This window comes from Camellia sinensis, chromosome 10 (genome assembly GCF_055761805.1).
Source record: "Camellia sinensis isolate YWXY chromosome 10, ASM5576180v1, whole genome shotgun sequence".
Taxonomy (NCBI): Eukaryota; Viridiplantae; Streptophyta; class Magnoliopsida; order Ericales; family Theaceae; genus Camellia; species Camellia sinensis.
Genome location: NC_138970.1, coordinates 22,995,628 through 23,012,177, shown reverse-complemented (window position 1 = coordinate 23,012,177; position 16,550 = coordinate 22,995,628). Strand labels below are relative to the sequence as shown.

The window sequence follows — 16,550 nt, the reverse complement described above, 5'->3', positions numbered from 1 at the left end:
CATACTTATTCCACTGACATACATCACATTCAGCCACAAACTAAAGTACATCAGACTTTAGGCCGTTCCAATAAGAACCTTCTTTGATTCTTCTATAAGTTCTCTCCCCTCCTAAATGCCCACTTGTGGGAGTAGCATGATGCCTTGATGAGTGTGGTCTTTAGCTGAGGTGAATTACCCATTACCAATCTGGTTTTGTAATAGAGCATTTCATGCTGCCAAAGAAAATGAGGATGACTGGTTGGATTTTGAGTCAAATTTGCGATAAGTTGTTGGATAGAAGGGTCTTGTTCCCAACTGGTTTGAAGATCCTTAACCCAATGGCAGAGGACAACAGAGAGAGCGGACATGCTGCTCATATCTTCCTCTCCTTTTCTGGACAAGGCATTTGCAGCGTAATTAGATTTACCACTCTGGTATACAATTTCGTAATCAAAACCCATGAGTTTGGAAAGCCATTTTTGTTGCATGAGAGTGGTAATTCTCTGCTCCAGCAAGAATTTGAGGCTTTGGTGATCTGTCTTAATGTGGAAATGCCTACCCAAAAGGTAATGCCTCCATTTGGTAACAGCTAGAACTATAGCCAAGAATTCCTTCTCATATGTAGATAACCCAAAGCTTCTGGCAGACAATGACTTACTAAAATAGGCTATGGGTTGTCCCTCCTGCATCAATACAGCTCCCAACCCCTTATCAGAAGCATCACATTCCAACAGAAAGGTTTTATCATGATTGGGTAAAGTCAATATAGGAGCAGTAGTCATAGTTCTTTTCAATAGGACGAAAGCTTGTTCAGCATCCTCAGACCATTTAAAGGCTTCCTTTTTGAGTAATTCAGTAAGGGGTTGGCTGATCTTGCCATAGTCTTTTATGAACCTTCGATAATAGCCAATCAAACAAAAATCCTCGAAGGGCTTTCAAAGATTGAGGTCTAGGCCAAGTGGACATAGCGTCTATTTTAACAGGGTCTGCAGCCACACCAGAACTAGAAATAATATGCCCCAAATACTCCACTTGCTGCTTTCCAAAAGCACACTTGGACATCTTAGCATATAGTTGATGAACTCTCAATTTTTCCAAGGTCAAGGTCACATGAAACATATGTTCGGCCCAGCTCTTACTGTATATGAGGATATCATCAAAAAATACCAACACAAACTTCCTCAAAATGGCCTAAACACATCATTCATCAGGCTTTGAAAGGTGGATGGAGCATTGGTCAAGCCAAATGGCATGACCAAAAACTCATAGTGGTCTTCATGCATTCGAAAAGCTGTTTTTTCAATATTAGGAGCATGCATCCAGATTTGATGGTACCCAGATCTTAAATCCAACTTAGAGTAGAATTGAGCTCCATGTAACTCCTCAAGTAATTCATCAATCATGGGAATAGGGTATTTGTCCTTGATAGTGTCCTTATTTAAAGCTCTATAGTCAATACGCATTCGCCAAGTGTTGTCTTTCTTTTTGACCAAAAGGACTGGTGAAGAAAAATGAGACACACTATGCCTAATAACTCTTGAGTTCAACATCTCTTTTACTATTTTCTCAATCTCATTCTTCTGAATATAAGGATATCGAAAAGGCCTGATATTTGGGGGATGACTACCATCCTTGAGAGGTATTTTGTGATCATGTGATCTAATTGGAGGTAAGTCATTGGGTTCCTGAAACACATCAGTATAATCATGTAAGATTCTATCAAGATCCGAATGAACCTCATGGTCAACTTCAGCATAATTGGAATGTAGGCTGCAAAGGTGAGCAATGATTCCCTGTGGTTTTTTCTGCATCAACTTCTCCATTGCCTTAACTTCAATTTGTTGTATCTCCACTGTTGCACCACCTCGCAACACATGTTTTTTGCCAAATGCAGTGAATTCCATCTTCAAATTCTAGAAATCCATAACACCGGTCCCAAAGTAGATAACCACTGGACTCCCAATACCATGTCACAACCCCTCAAAGGTAATAATCTCATGTTAGCTGTAAAAGTTGTACCCTATATAACCCACTGGAAATCCTTCACCATAGCATTGCTTTGTAACTTGGTACCATCAGCTACCACCACTATTAAAGGATTGGTGAATTGGATTGATGCTCCAGTTTGTTTTGCCGTTACTGGGTCCAAAAAATTGTGGGTACTACCTGAATCAATTAATATAGTGACCATATTCTTCTTAACCTTTCCTTTAATTCTCATAGTCTTATAAGAGAAAGAACCTGATAGGGCATGAACTGAGATTTGCAATTCTTCTTGCACATTTTCTTTGTCCATGTCCTGTACCACATCCTTAAAGACATCTTCCTCATCCCCAGCTTCGAGCATAAAAAGTTGCTGCTTCTTGCAAACATGGCCTTTGAAATATCTCTCGTCACATCCATAACATAATCCTTTCATTCTTCTCTCCTCCAATTCCTTCTGTGTCATTTTATTTATAGCAGTTACTGACTCCATATGTTTTGGAGCTGGCTCCATTGATTTGCTACTTGTAGGGAAATTGGTATTGTAGCTTTTGGAATAAACCCTATCCTTCTTGGCTAAGGCCTCAATTTTGTCTTCTTGTAACCTTGCTAAACCCATGGCTTCTGAGACATTTCTTGGTCTAAACATCTGTACTCCTGCCTTGATTTCATCTTTCAGGCCACTCACAAAACAACTAACAAAGAATTCTTCTGATAATCCATTTATTTTATTAGCCAATTCTTCGAATTTCCCCTGGTAGATTTAGACTGTTGATATCTATCTCAATTTCGATAGTTGTCCCATAGCATCATCAAATAGGCTATCTCCAAATCTATCAACCAAGGCCCCATCAAATTCCCTCCAAGATCTGAGAACATAGGTCTTTTCATACCATCGGAACCAGTGCCATGTGTATTGAAGCCAATCGCACTTTTTGTGTTTCATCGATCGGATTAAATTCGAAAAACTTCTCACATTCGTATACCCAAGCCTCAGGGACTTCACTAAAAAATTTTGGAAAATCCAATTTGGCAAATCTAGTGTGCCACTGATTTGGATTATTGGTGGGTTCTTGTATAGGAATGATCGGAGGAACCGAAGAAGAACTCACATTTTCTGTGATCTACTCGTACTTCAGGTGCAAAACTGAAACCAGATCCTTGATTCTGGCCATGGCTTCGGTTTGTTTATCCGAGCTGTCTTTTAGATGCCGAATAGCATCTTCGATTCGTCTGATATCCTGAGATCATGTACCATCCGCCATTACTGAAGTGGTTTGCCCCAAGTCCGAAGAACGGTAGCTCTGATACCACTGATAAGCTTCTAGCAATTAATCTCAGAAATTAGAAAGCAAAACTCAGCTTTTGTTATTCAATTCTCATCAAACGAAAGGAAGAACTCATCCATGGAGTTTTACAACAAGAGATAAAAAAGAAAAAAGAAGAAGAACAAAAGAGATACAACAACCCCCCTATCTGTAACTCCTTCTCCTCTTATAATCCCCTACCCCACAACTGCCTAACAGAGTAATTACCCACAACTGCCTAACAGAATAGTTACTATCAATTTGCAATCCATCAACAAGTTTCTTAAATCCTTTTGTTACTATGTTAATACAATTTCAATTATTCAATTACGTTTCAAGATTTTTATATGATTCAATAGTTACATTAAGATAAGGGGGGAACTGAGTAAATTAAAGATAAAGGATGCTTGGCCTAGCAATACACACCACACCACACTGTATCTGTGAACTCCCTCCTCCCCCTTTTCCTTCTTTTAAATCAATCTCTCTCTCTCTCTCTCTCTCTCTCTCTCTCTCTCTGCGCTAAAAGAAGACTTGATTTTCTTCTTCCTTTACAAAGGGTACACACAAAAGGTTTAACCAGTTTGAGACTTGGAAATGGTTTCATCAAGAAACACTGCTACTACTACTACTACTACTACTACTACTACTACTACTACTACTACTAATAGTAGTGGTATTGTTTATCTATTTCTTTGCCTTTTTCATGCTGAAGTTGGCTTCTGTTTTTCTTCTAAGGTGTGTAATTAGGCTATGTTATGATGTTTCATGAGCTTGGTGGATACTCTGATGAAAATTCAAAGTTCTTTCCCTTGTCTCTTTAAAATTATATGCAGGTGTATGTGGTCTATATTCTACCAAGAATCAAGTTAATGTTGTCATTGGTTTCATTGATACTGGTTAGTTTTCTCTCCCTTTCACAGACCAATTGGTTGATTTATTAGACAGTGCTACCAATATATGTATGTACAAATGAGGCATCGTTCATTTATTAGTTCAATTGAGGATGCAAAAGAGTCTCTGGCTCTTCCTAGGATTAGTAGTTAAAAACTGAACATGAACCAGTCGCTCTGTAGCTAGGGGTCAAGCCCACTAATGGGTTTCTCAAGTTTGATTTAGAAACTCAACAAGTTTCAATAATTTTTGTGTGTTGACTGTTATGCTACCTAACACACGACCACCTTCTTTTTTTCTGAACTTGAGACCACTTGTTTAAAAATTAAATGCTAAGCAGGACACAAACGGAGTTCGAGTTTAAGAATATATTTAACCTTAACTTATCTACCTAACAATTTTGATCAAATCAAAACAAGTCAAGCTCAACTGCAACAAAGTAGCACCCAATGATTCAATGGGGTTTCATATTTAACTGCTAATCTCTCTCTCTCTCTCTCTCTCTCTCTCATATTTAATTGCCAACTTGTGCTGCACATTTGAAGCTCCAAAGTTGGAAAAATTGCTAGCTCTATGTTGGCACGTTGTCAATGAATGTTACCCTTCAAAATTTTACACTTAGGGTTGTATCATAGGGTAGCAGCTCTTAAATAGGTAGCGGAAATCATGGCATTATTTAGAAAATGAGGGAACTTTGCAGAAAGTGTTTATTTTGGGCAGATATAATTTTTGTTCAAGTAAAGACCCAAAATAAAATTAGAACTTACAAATATCAATTTATGTTTCTGGCTAGGAAGCATAGATACGGATACGAGATACGGATACAATACGATACGAATACGGTGATACGACAAAACCTAAAAAAATAGGATACCGGTATGGTTAAGATACGTTTGTGAAAAATATATTTTTTAAAATTATTAATAGTGAGTTACACATAAGCTAAATAACGTTGAAAAATCACAATGTAATTTTATAATGCAAAATACTAACTTTTAAGAATTTTGTATTAATTTAAGCTAGTAGCTTGTTTACTTTTTAAATTTTTAATAGGTCTTGCAAATATTTAATTTCAATATCAAGTTTAATATATTTATATTACAATAATAGAACAATTCACAACTTGTCCCTATGCTTTTTCCTTTGACACTAATTGTTATATTCTCTTGTTAATTCTTACTTTCTATATAGTTATAGGGGACATGCATGAAATAATTAGGATACATCAATTTGATAAATTCTATTTTTTAATTCATTGTGCTTTTCTTGTCGAAGAACTTAACAAAGTACTAGAAAAATATTCTTATATTTATACTTACAATTATATTATATTATATTACTATGCAAGAAATGTTACAATTCTAATTTCATAAAACAAGTAAACATGGCTTGGAGTATCTTATACTTCAAAATTAAGTATCCGATACTCCAAAATTAATGAAAAAATAATTAAGAAGTATCCGATACTTTTAATAAGTATTCGATACGTATCTGTGAGTATCCAAGGAGTATCGATATCCGATACGGATACGTCACCCGATTTGAAGTATCGGTGCTTCATAGGTTTCTAGAGTCTGAGGGATAAACATGCTTGTAGGTTAGTGATTGTAGGAGAAATGAGTTACTGTAAATTGGATTTGTATTTTGGATAGCTTGAAATTGTGAGTTTAAAATTTGAAGCTTTATTTTGGGAAACGTAGGGAAATGAAAATTGGGCAGGGTAGTGGAGACAAGGGGGGTTCATGGTGAAAGTGGGATGAGGGAATACGAAATAGGGAGTTGGGGATAGGGAGGTACAGAGGGGTGGTGGTTTGCATCAGAGGGAGAGGAAGGGAGCTGTCCGGCAATGGAAGTGGTGATAGGGTGGCTGTGTGGTAAAGGAAGAGGAAGGGGGTGAATGTGCAGTGGTGCCCAGAAACAAAGGAGTGGTGGTTTTGTGGCGAGAGGGAGATGTTCGGTGAGGGGAATGGTGTGATGCAATTGGTGCTGTGATGTGATTGATTGCGACCTGATTGGTGCTGGGTGATGTGATGTTATGGGTTGCAATTGGCACTAGATGTTTGTGCTAGGAGGTGGGGCTTTTGTGGTGGTGGGCGGTGGCGGGTGGCGCTGGCGCTGGCGCTGGCTTGATAGATTGGGGTGGCAGGTTGAGGAGATATAAAGACCACTGTTGTGGAGATAGTGGTGGTGTGAGAAGTATGCAGTTGGTGATACTGGGGGTAATAAGAAGATGAAGAACGTGTAGGTGGCTGAGGGGCGGTAGTGGAAGGGGGTAGACTGAAAGGTGAAGAGAGGGGAAGAAGAAAGACAAGTGGCAAGGCAATGGGTAAATGGTAGTGGAGGTCACAGGAGCAGTGGATGGATGCCACACCAGCAACTCTTGCTGCCATCTTCTATAGCCAAACCTCCATCTCTCTCTCTCCCTCTCTCTCTCTCTCTCTAGATCTATGAAATCAATGTTTTGAAGACATTCTTACTTGATCCTCATTTACTGAAATCAATGTTTTAAGGCATTCTTACTTGGTCCTCAAGCTCCAATGGCTGCGAATAGTCTACTTTGTTTCTAAACTTTAATCGGTACTCTCTCTCTCTCTCTCTCTATTTCTTTCGAATTTTACTGCATGTCTAACATTTGTATACATCAATAACATTCTTGCTTATAATTTTCTCTGAGCTAGGGGACAAAACCTTTTTTTATTGCGGTAAGGGAGAATTTATCAAATTTTTCGTGGAATGTATCTGATCATGAATGTTTCAAGTCACTCTGTGAATTAATTGAATGAACATGCTTGTGTATATTGTGTATGTTGGTGGACAATTTACTTTCCCCTAAAAAAACTTTAATCCCTAAATCTTAGCATGAGATCAAGTTTAGTACTCTCACCACATAAGCAAACTACTTTTCATCTGAACTTTGCTTCTTGACTGCAATGTGTTATGAGATTAACAATTCTTAGCTTACTTCATTTTTACTACTGTATCAACTTGTCTGCACGTTGTTCTTCACTAAATTGGATTTTGGATGTTTAATGTCTTGGCAGGCACTTTTAGCAGCTAGGAATTCCAGTCCTGCTATTTTCATTGGGACTTTTGGCGCACTTGCGTATGTTATTCTGTTTATGCTTGGTGATTTAATTGGCCTCTGCATTTGAAAGTCTTCTCATTAAGGAAATTCAAAGGGCATATTGCATATGTGCTTTCTTTTACTTTAAGCTACTTAATGAGTGTGAGACAAGTGCACTGCGATTGGGGATTAGTCTCCTATAGATTGAGAAATAGCAGGAAGAAAACTTTTAACCAGTGATGTCAGTGTCAACACAGTTTCCCTTATGTTTTGCTAATTACACCTTTGAAATTGTTAGTGATGCATAGCAGTCCCAGTCTTATGAACTTAAGAGCACATAACACATAGGCATTCCTTTTTGAAGAGTATATTGCCGTTATTCTAATAAAATCAACGTGAAATAGTTATATTCAAAATATCAGATCAACTACTTCGAGAGATGTTTATACAATCAACTAAGGGACTAATGATTGCACATTTGGTGCAGAAATATTTTGAAATACAATTTATTTTGTTGACCCACCTGTGTCTATGTATGATGGGCAGGACAATGACAATCATAGCTGTTGTTCTATGACGAAGTTTTCATTATGTCGATGATATCCTTCCATTCAGGTACTGTACTTAATAGATTCTGTCAATTTTTTTATTTATGATGTTCTAGTAAATCATCAAACGTGTGGGTAAATTACAGGCATCATCTTATTTGTCCTGCCCATGATATCTATAGCATAATGATATGTCTCTGCCTCGCAGCCTTAGCATGAGAATAGGAACTATTGCCTCAAGAATAGGAGTAGTGTAGTAGTGAGTGTATTGGTTGCTTCCATAATTCCACAATTAGTGCCACATCTTTCTTGCATTATTATTTTATGTTGTTATTTTCGACAGTTGGTATTTTTTCATTCCTGTAGTTGATATGTTCTCATTTGATTTATAAATAGCCAGGGAACTCTTGGAATATATATATGGAATTATAGTCCCAATCTCTCTCTCTTTCCTTTCTAAGCCCCTGTTCCTCTCTTTCTTGGCTATTCACTTGCTTTTCTTATACAAATTACATAATATTTGGTATCAGAGCTTGCTAACATGCAAACTCGGGGCAAAAGTAACGTAGAATTTCGTAATAAAGTCAGTGAAATCCTAGCCCACCATGAGTCTAGTTTTGACCAAATTCATGATACCCTCAAAACCGTTTTGACGGAACTCCAATCTATGCGAGTCTCATCTCACACCGTCCCTATCAACAATCCCTTTGCTCAAGCCGAAACCTCTCACAATCAGTCCCTACCTGCCAGAAACACCCATGTACTAGCACATGGTACCAACCACAATCCCGACCGAAGTCACACCCATTTAAAACTCTCATTTCCAAAATTTAGTGGGGACGATCCAACAGGTTGGATTTACAAGGCTGAATAGTACTTTGACTTCAAGGGTGTGGTCCCTGATCAACAGGTGCAACTTACATCCTTCCACCTAGAAGGCATAGCTTTACAGTGGCTTCGATGGTTGACCAAGTTCAGAGGTCCTTTAACCTGGGATGAATTGGCTTTCGGACCAACCGACTACGAGGATCTATCAGAAGCTTTGACCCGCCTTAAACAAACTTCGACAGTCACAATCTACCAAGAAGCCTTCGAAATGCTCTCACATCGGGTTGACGGGTTACTCGTAAACTACTTAATTGGGTGTTTCATAGCTGGTCTCCGTGATGACATATGCTTGGATGTTAAACTCAAACAGCCACGAACATTGGCGGACACCATTGGGGCAGCACGGTTAATCGAAGAGCGCAACAACTTACAAAAAAAAGGGAGCAGTACCTATCGTCCCCCAGTGGCAACCATAACTCCAAGGTTTGCTCCGAATAGCACAACGGGAGTCTTAGGACCTCCACCCGCGCAGAAGATGGGTTAGTCCTCAACCACAGCTCCAATTCCATTTCGGCAAATTACAGGTCAAGAGGCACGAGAACGCCGTGAAAAGGGCCTGTGCTACTATTGCGACGAGAAGTTCACTCCGGGCCACCGATGTCAAAGACCCCAGCTGTTTATGATTGAGGAATCACCAACACTTGAACCTGCCGAGGCCACGAACTCTAACAATGAATCTGATATGACTGAGCCACTGCCAGAAATCTCATTCCATGCGATAGCAGGAAAAGAGCATCCTCAGACATTTCGAGTAGTGGGTAAATTGAAAAACAAATCTGTGATGGTTCTCATTGATGGGAGGAGCACCCATAACTTCATCGACCAAGCCATAGTCACCAAATTCGGGCTTCTCGTTACACGCGACCAGAAGCTGCAGGTCATGGTTGCTAATCGGGACAAAATCAATTGCGAAGGACGATGCCTTGGGCTCACCCTCCTTATCCAAAACTTTTCGGTTCAAGCTAATTTTTATGATTTACCTGCAGCAGCGTGTTAGACAGTGTTGGGGGTCCAGTGGTTGGCCACCCTTGGGCCGATTGAAACCGACTATAGCAAGCTCACCATGTCTTTCCAGCAGGGAGGTAAATCTTGTATTTTGCAGGGACTTAAACAACCAGCTCTCACTGCCTTGAATGACAAGGAACTTCTCCACCTCAATGGCACAACCGTGTTCTTTCAAATCATGCCATGCGACGCACCGACTCAAGTCACCGATCACCCTACTGACCTCAGCCAGATCCTCACAGAATTTCAGCATATCTTCGTCGTCCCCGACACCTTGCCACCAATACGAGCCCATGATCATTGGATTCCGTTGAAGCCCAACCAAGAGCCCGTGAGTGTCCGATCTTATCGATACCCCCATTATCAAAAAACAAAAATTGAAAGGATGGTGAAGGAATTTCTGGATTTAGGTCTGATCCATCCAAGTACGAGTCCATTTTCTTCACCGGTGTTACTTGTCAAGAAAGCGGATGGTGGTTAGTGGTTCTGTGTTGATTACCGAGCTCTCAACAATATTACAATCAAAGATAAGTACCCGATCCCTGTCATAGATGAACTCCTCGACGAATTACATGGATCCAGGTATTTTTCTAAACTTGACCTCCGCGCCGGATACCATCAAATAAGGGTTCATGGGGTTGATATACACAAAACTGCTTTCCGCACACATGACGGACATTACGAATTTGTTGTTATGCCCTTCGGCCTTACAAACGCCCCCTCCACCTTCCAGAGTTTGATTAACGACTTGCTACGACCTTACTTGAGGAAATTCGTTCTGGTTTTTTTTTATGACATCTTGGTGTACAGCAAAAATTGGGTTGACCATCTGGGCCACCTCCGAACGGTCCTTCTTGTTTTATCCAAAAATCAGTTGTTTGCCAAACAATCTAAATGTTGTTTTGGCGTGTTACATGTGGCATACTTGGGCCACCTAATTTCAGTGGCAGGGGTGGCCGTCGATCCTGGAAAGATTAGTTCAGTCCTCGAGTGGCCAACTCCCACTTCCGCTCGAGGTGTTCGCGGCTTCCTTGGCTTAGCCGGATACTACCGAAAATTTATCAGAGGCTTTGGCGGGATTGCTGCGCCTCTCACTCGCTTGTTATCCAAAGATGGGTTCCAATGGACTTCTGAGGCCGCCACTGCGTTCTCACAACTCAAACAGGCCCTCACATCTCCTCCAGTCCTACGCTTACCAGATTTTTCACAATCTTTTGTTATCGAATGCGATGCTTGTGGGGTAGGCATCGGAGCTATTTTGTCACAACAAGACTAACCAATAGCCTACTTTAGTGAAGCTCTCAAACCATCAGCCTTGGCTTTATTGACCTATGAGAAGGAGATGCTCGCAATAGTTAAGGCCATCCGCAAGTGGAGACCATATTTACTCGGCAAACCATTCATTGTCCGAACCGATCAGAGAAGTTTAAAATACTTGTTAGAGCAACGAATCACAACACCAGCACAAACACGGTGGTTATCGAAAATTCTCAGCTATGATTATACCATTGAGTACAAGAAGGGAAATGAGAATGGTGGTGCTGATGCTCTCTCACGGGTTGGCGAACTAGAATTCCTCGTTGTGTCGTTGCCCGTTGCGGATTGGTGGGCCATCCTCCAACAAGAGGTTGCCACCGATTCATTCTACAGTCAACTATTGGGATCCATACCATCACACCTCCAGCCACAATACTCTTTACGTGATGGGGTTTTTTTCAAAGGTGAGAGCATCTATTTGAGTCCTTCTTCGCCATTACTTCCGGCTATTTTATCAATACATCACTCATCACCGGTTAGCGGACACTTTGGCTATCATAAAACATTGAGCCGTATTAACTCAAGCTTTACTTGGCCTTCCATGTGAACTGCGATCAAGGACTTCATAAAAAATTGTGATGTTTGTCAATGATGCAAATCTGATTGTTTGCCCCCTGCCGGCCTCTTACAACAGTTGCCAATACCAACTAAAGTGTGGACTGACATTTCTATGGATTTCGTCGAAGGGTTGCCACTGTCCTAAGGTCAAACGGTCATCATGGTGGCCGTCGATCGCTTGACTAAATATGCCCATTTCATTCCGCTCAAGCACCCTTTTACTGCCATAATCGTGGCCAAAGTCTTTATCGCACAAATTGTCCGTCTTCATGGCATGCCAGCATCCATTGTAAGTGACCGTGACAAAATTTTTATGAGTTTATTTTGGAAAACTTTATTTCACATCCAAGGTACAGCTCTTTGCAGGAGTTCTAGCTATCACCCACAGACCGACAGTCAAACGGAAGTAGTTAATCGCACACTCGAGCAGTATCTTCGGTGTTTCACACATGGGCAGCCATGGAAATGGATGGACTGGGTTGCATGGGCTAAATATAGCTACAATACCTCCACTCACTCTTCCACCAAAATTTCCCCTTTCGAAAGCCGTGATGGCATTCTCACTGCATTGCGTCGTAATTTGACTGTCGCACGTGACCGAATGAAATCCCAGGCTGACCAACATCGACGGGAGCTTGTTTTTGAGGTCGGCAATTTTGTGTACCTCAAACTCCAACCGTACCGACAGAAATCAGTGGCTTCTCGCAGCTCTGTGAAACTCTCACCTCGGTTCTTTGGCCCTTATAAGGTTTTTGCTCGAATTGGTCCAGTAGCGTACAAGCTCGAGCTACCAGTGAATTCCCAAATCCATGATGTCTTTCATGTTAGTCTCCTCAAAAAACACGTCGGTCCCATCACCACTGTCTCCCACTAACTTCCGCCAGTTTCGGACACACACGAGGTCCTTCCTCAACTTGAGGCCGTGTTGGACACCCATATTGTTCAAAAGGGTCTTTATCGCCCCAAGTTCGAGATTTTGGTTAAATGGGTTGGAGCGCCAATTGAAGTTGCAACCTGGGAGAATCGTTGGCGTTTTTCGAAGTCTTACCCTGACTTTATCCTTGAGGACAAGGATAATTCAAGGAGAGAGGAATGATATGTCTCTGCCTCACAGCCTTAGCATGAGAATAGAAACTGTTGCCTCAAGAATAGGAGTAGTGTAGTAGTGGGTGTATTGGTTGCTTCCACAATTCCACAATTAGTGCCACATCTTTCTTGCATTATTATTTTCTGTTGTTATTTTCGGCAGTTGGTATTTTCTCATTCCTGTAGTTGATATGTTCTCATTTGGTTTATAAATAGCCAGGAACTATTGGAATATATATATGGAATTACAGTCCCAATCTCTCTCTCTTTCCTTTCTAAGCCCCTGTTCCTCTCTTTCTTGGCTATTCACTTGCTTTTCTTATACAAATTACATAATACATAAAAGTCAAGTAATCTACTGCTAATTGTCATCCGTCCAATTTTCCAACACCAGTTTATATACTTCCAGAAGAATAGGATATGATTGCATGATTTTGCATCGGAAGACCATCCTATGGTCTTTACCGATCCCTGCATATTATACTGAAAAAATATGAGTAGTCATCCTTGCTCTCTACTCTAACTAGAAGATGAGTCAATTGATTAATCAAGCATTGTCCTAATACACTTTTCTGAATGGCAAATTTGATGACATTGATTTACCTGTTGATGATATTGCTGCAGTTTGCCTTCTGGTAACTAACTTTAAAAGCAACACCATAAGAGAATATAACCTTTCGGGAAAGTCTATGGTACATTTTGTTCAAAAAATGTACGGTACACAAAAAATCAATGGCTAGGATTGAGCCACATCACTAAAAGTGACCTGCTAAACAGGTCACTTTTTATAGTTATGAGCTAAAATCGTATTTCTTCATAATTATAATCAAATTGATCATAACTTAGTTATAACCACATCTCATAACCAATATCATTTTGTTCATAACTAATAGGTCACTTTTTATAGTTATGAGCTAAAATCGTATTTCTTCATAACTATAATCAAATTGATCATAACTTAGTTATAACCACATCTCATAACCAATGCCATTTTGTTCATAACTAATACCACATTTCATAACCACATCTCATAACCAACACCATTTTGTTCATAACTAATATCACATATTTCATAATCATAATGACATATCTCATAACTAACACCACTTTGATCATAACAAATATCACATATCTCATAACCATTGATCACATATCTCATAACTACTACCCACATAAATCATAACCACATCTCATAACTAGTCCCTTTGAGTCATAACCAACATCACATATCTCATAACCACTATTCTCATATCTCGTAACTAACACCTTTTTGTCATAACCAACATCACATATCTCATAACCGCTAATCACATGTCTTATAATTAACACCTTTTTGCTCATAACCACACCACTTTGATCATAACCAACATCACATATCTCATAACTACTAATCACATATCTAATAACCAATATCACATATCTCATAACTACTAGTCATATAACCAATACCTCATAACTCATAACCATTAATACATATAGCATAACCACACCCTTTGACACCACTTTGCTCATAACCATTACCCATATATCTCATAACCACTAAGACATATAGCATAACCAAACATCCTTTGACATTACTTTGTTCATAACAATTACCCACATATCTCATAACCACTGACACATATAGTATAACCAAACACCCTTTGACACCACTTTGCTCATAACCATTACCCACATATCTCATAACCACTAACACTTGTAGCATAACCAAACACCCTTTGACACCACTTTGCTCATAACCCACATATCTCATAACCACTAACACATATAGCATAACCAAACACCCTTTGACACCACTTTGCTCATAATCATTACCCACATATCTCATAACCACTAACACATATAGCATAACCAAACACCCTTTGACACCACTTTGCTCATAACCATTACTCACATATCTCATAACAACTAACATATATAGTATAACCAAACACCCTTTGACACCACTTTGCTCATAACCATTACCCATATATCTTATAACCACTAACACATATAGCATAACCAAACACCCTTTGACACCACTTTGCTCATAACCATTACCCACATATCTCATAACCAACATGACATATATCATAACTACTAATCACATATCTCATAACCAAACGCTCTTTGACTTATAGCTATACCACTCTGCTCATAACCAAAATCACATATCTCATAATCACTAATCATATATCTCATTATCTTTACCCACATATGTTATAACCACATCTCATAACCAGCACCCTTTGTTTCATAATCAATATCACATATATCATAACCACTAATCATATATCTCATAACCACTACCCACATATAGGGGTGTAAATTTGGCCCACGAGCTCGCGGCACACACCAAGTCCACTCGTGCCCTGGGTAGGCCCAACTAGGCTCGAGCCTAAACCCAACCTAAGATATATGTTCTAGAGCCCGGCCCGACCCTGGTGTTATGGAGTGTGACCCATCCCGTGAGCTCGTCCCGAAATTTTCTTCCCCATCTGGCTCGACTCGACCCCAATGGCTCCCTACCCCCCTTGTCAGTGCAATGGTCAAAAATTTAAATCAAAACAATTTGAAAGAGTCATATAACCGTTAATTCCACCAATTTCCCAACTATTCTTCCTAAATTTTTTTCCCAACTATTCTTCATTTTTTTCTGCACTCAATTTTCTTTCCCTTGATTTGTCCTAGTTATGCCTGAGCTCTCTCTACTTCTTAATCAGACTTCTCTATTTCGCTGAAATCATCGAACGACCATTGTTGATAGTTCTTCATCACTGGATTCTTCTTCTCTATACTCTTGTGTCTCTGCAATAGATCCTTTAACTCGTCATTATTTTCTCTGTCTATTTCAACACTATTCATTCTGGTGATATTTCTCTATCTAGTAAATGCATTTATCCCAAAACTCTAGCTCTTTCAAATTAATATGTCATACATATACAAACCTTTGGCCATAGTTATGATTTTATCAATTTGTACATATGTTATAGAATTGTTGAAAAATGAATATTACGCATTTTGTTGTACTGTTCTATTATCTCAGCTCTCTTTATCCGTCAAGCATCTCTCTCATTCCTTACTGTCACTGTAGATATCTCCGATGTTCCTTATCGGAAACAACACCATCTTTGACATTATTTTCACAAGCGATAAGTCCGTTCAATCTCTCTTTCTCATATTCCCTTTCCTTTCGCTCTATTGGTTAATCTTCTCTGACTCTCATTTTTTGCTCCATGGCTTAAGTCGTGGATTAAATTATTTAATTATTGTCATTACATTCTGTGTTTATCTGTTCCATGGCTTAAGTCGTGGTTTATAAATGGTTGTCTCAGTTTATAAATTTGAGGAAAAAACGTAAACTCAAAAAATGAGTTTACGTTTTCAGCTTTCAAATTTTTTTTTTCAAATAAATTTTTTAATTAATCTTTTTTTCAATTAATTTTTTTTTTCAAATATTTTTTCCCCAATTAATTTTTTTAATTAATTTTTTAATTAACTTTTTTTTCATTTTTTTCAATTAATTTTTTTTCAAATAATTTTTTTTTCAAATAATTTTTTTCCAAATATTTTTTTTCCCAATTAATTTTTTTTCAATTTTTTTTAATTAATTTTTTTTCAAATTTTTTTTTTCAATTAATTTTTTTTCAATTATAATGTGTGTGATCCCATCGTCATAATTAATAAATATAAATATAAATATTTTAGGCTTGAACAAACATATTTTTTTAGTTTATGTTTTTAAATTTTTTTAAACATTTTGTTCAACCAAACGCGTTTGTAATTTATATTTTTCTAAAAATAAACAAAAATCAGTTTATAAAATTTTTGTAAACATAAACCAAAAACGTAAAAGTTACCAAACGCTACCTGAAATTTTTTCTATTATGTTTACGCCAATTTATGGTGTGATTATACATTTTGTAGTTGATGAGTAAA

At 38.7% G+C, this 16,550-nt stretch overlaps 1 long non-coding RNA gene across 1 annotated transcript in view; it reads left to right on the top strand.

The window, feature by feature from the left end:
* The first annotated feature begins 7,212 nt into the window (after window positions 1–7,212).
* The window catches only part of LOC145801014 (uncharacterized), a 34,207-nt gene continuing 24,869 nt past the window's right edge, over window positions 7,213–16,550 (top strand). The window contains exon 1 of the long non-coding RNA XR_014341825.1: window positions 7,213–7,845. This is a non-coding gene — a long non-coding RNA (uncharacterized LOC145801014). The remainder of the gene's footprint in view (window positions 7,846–16,550) is intronic.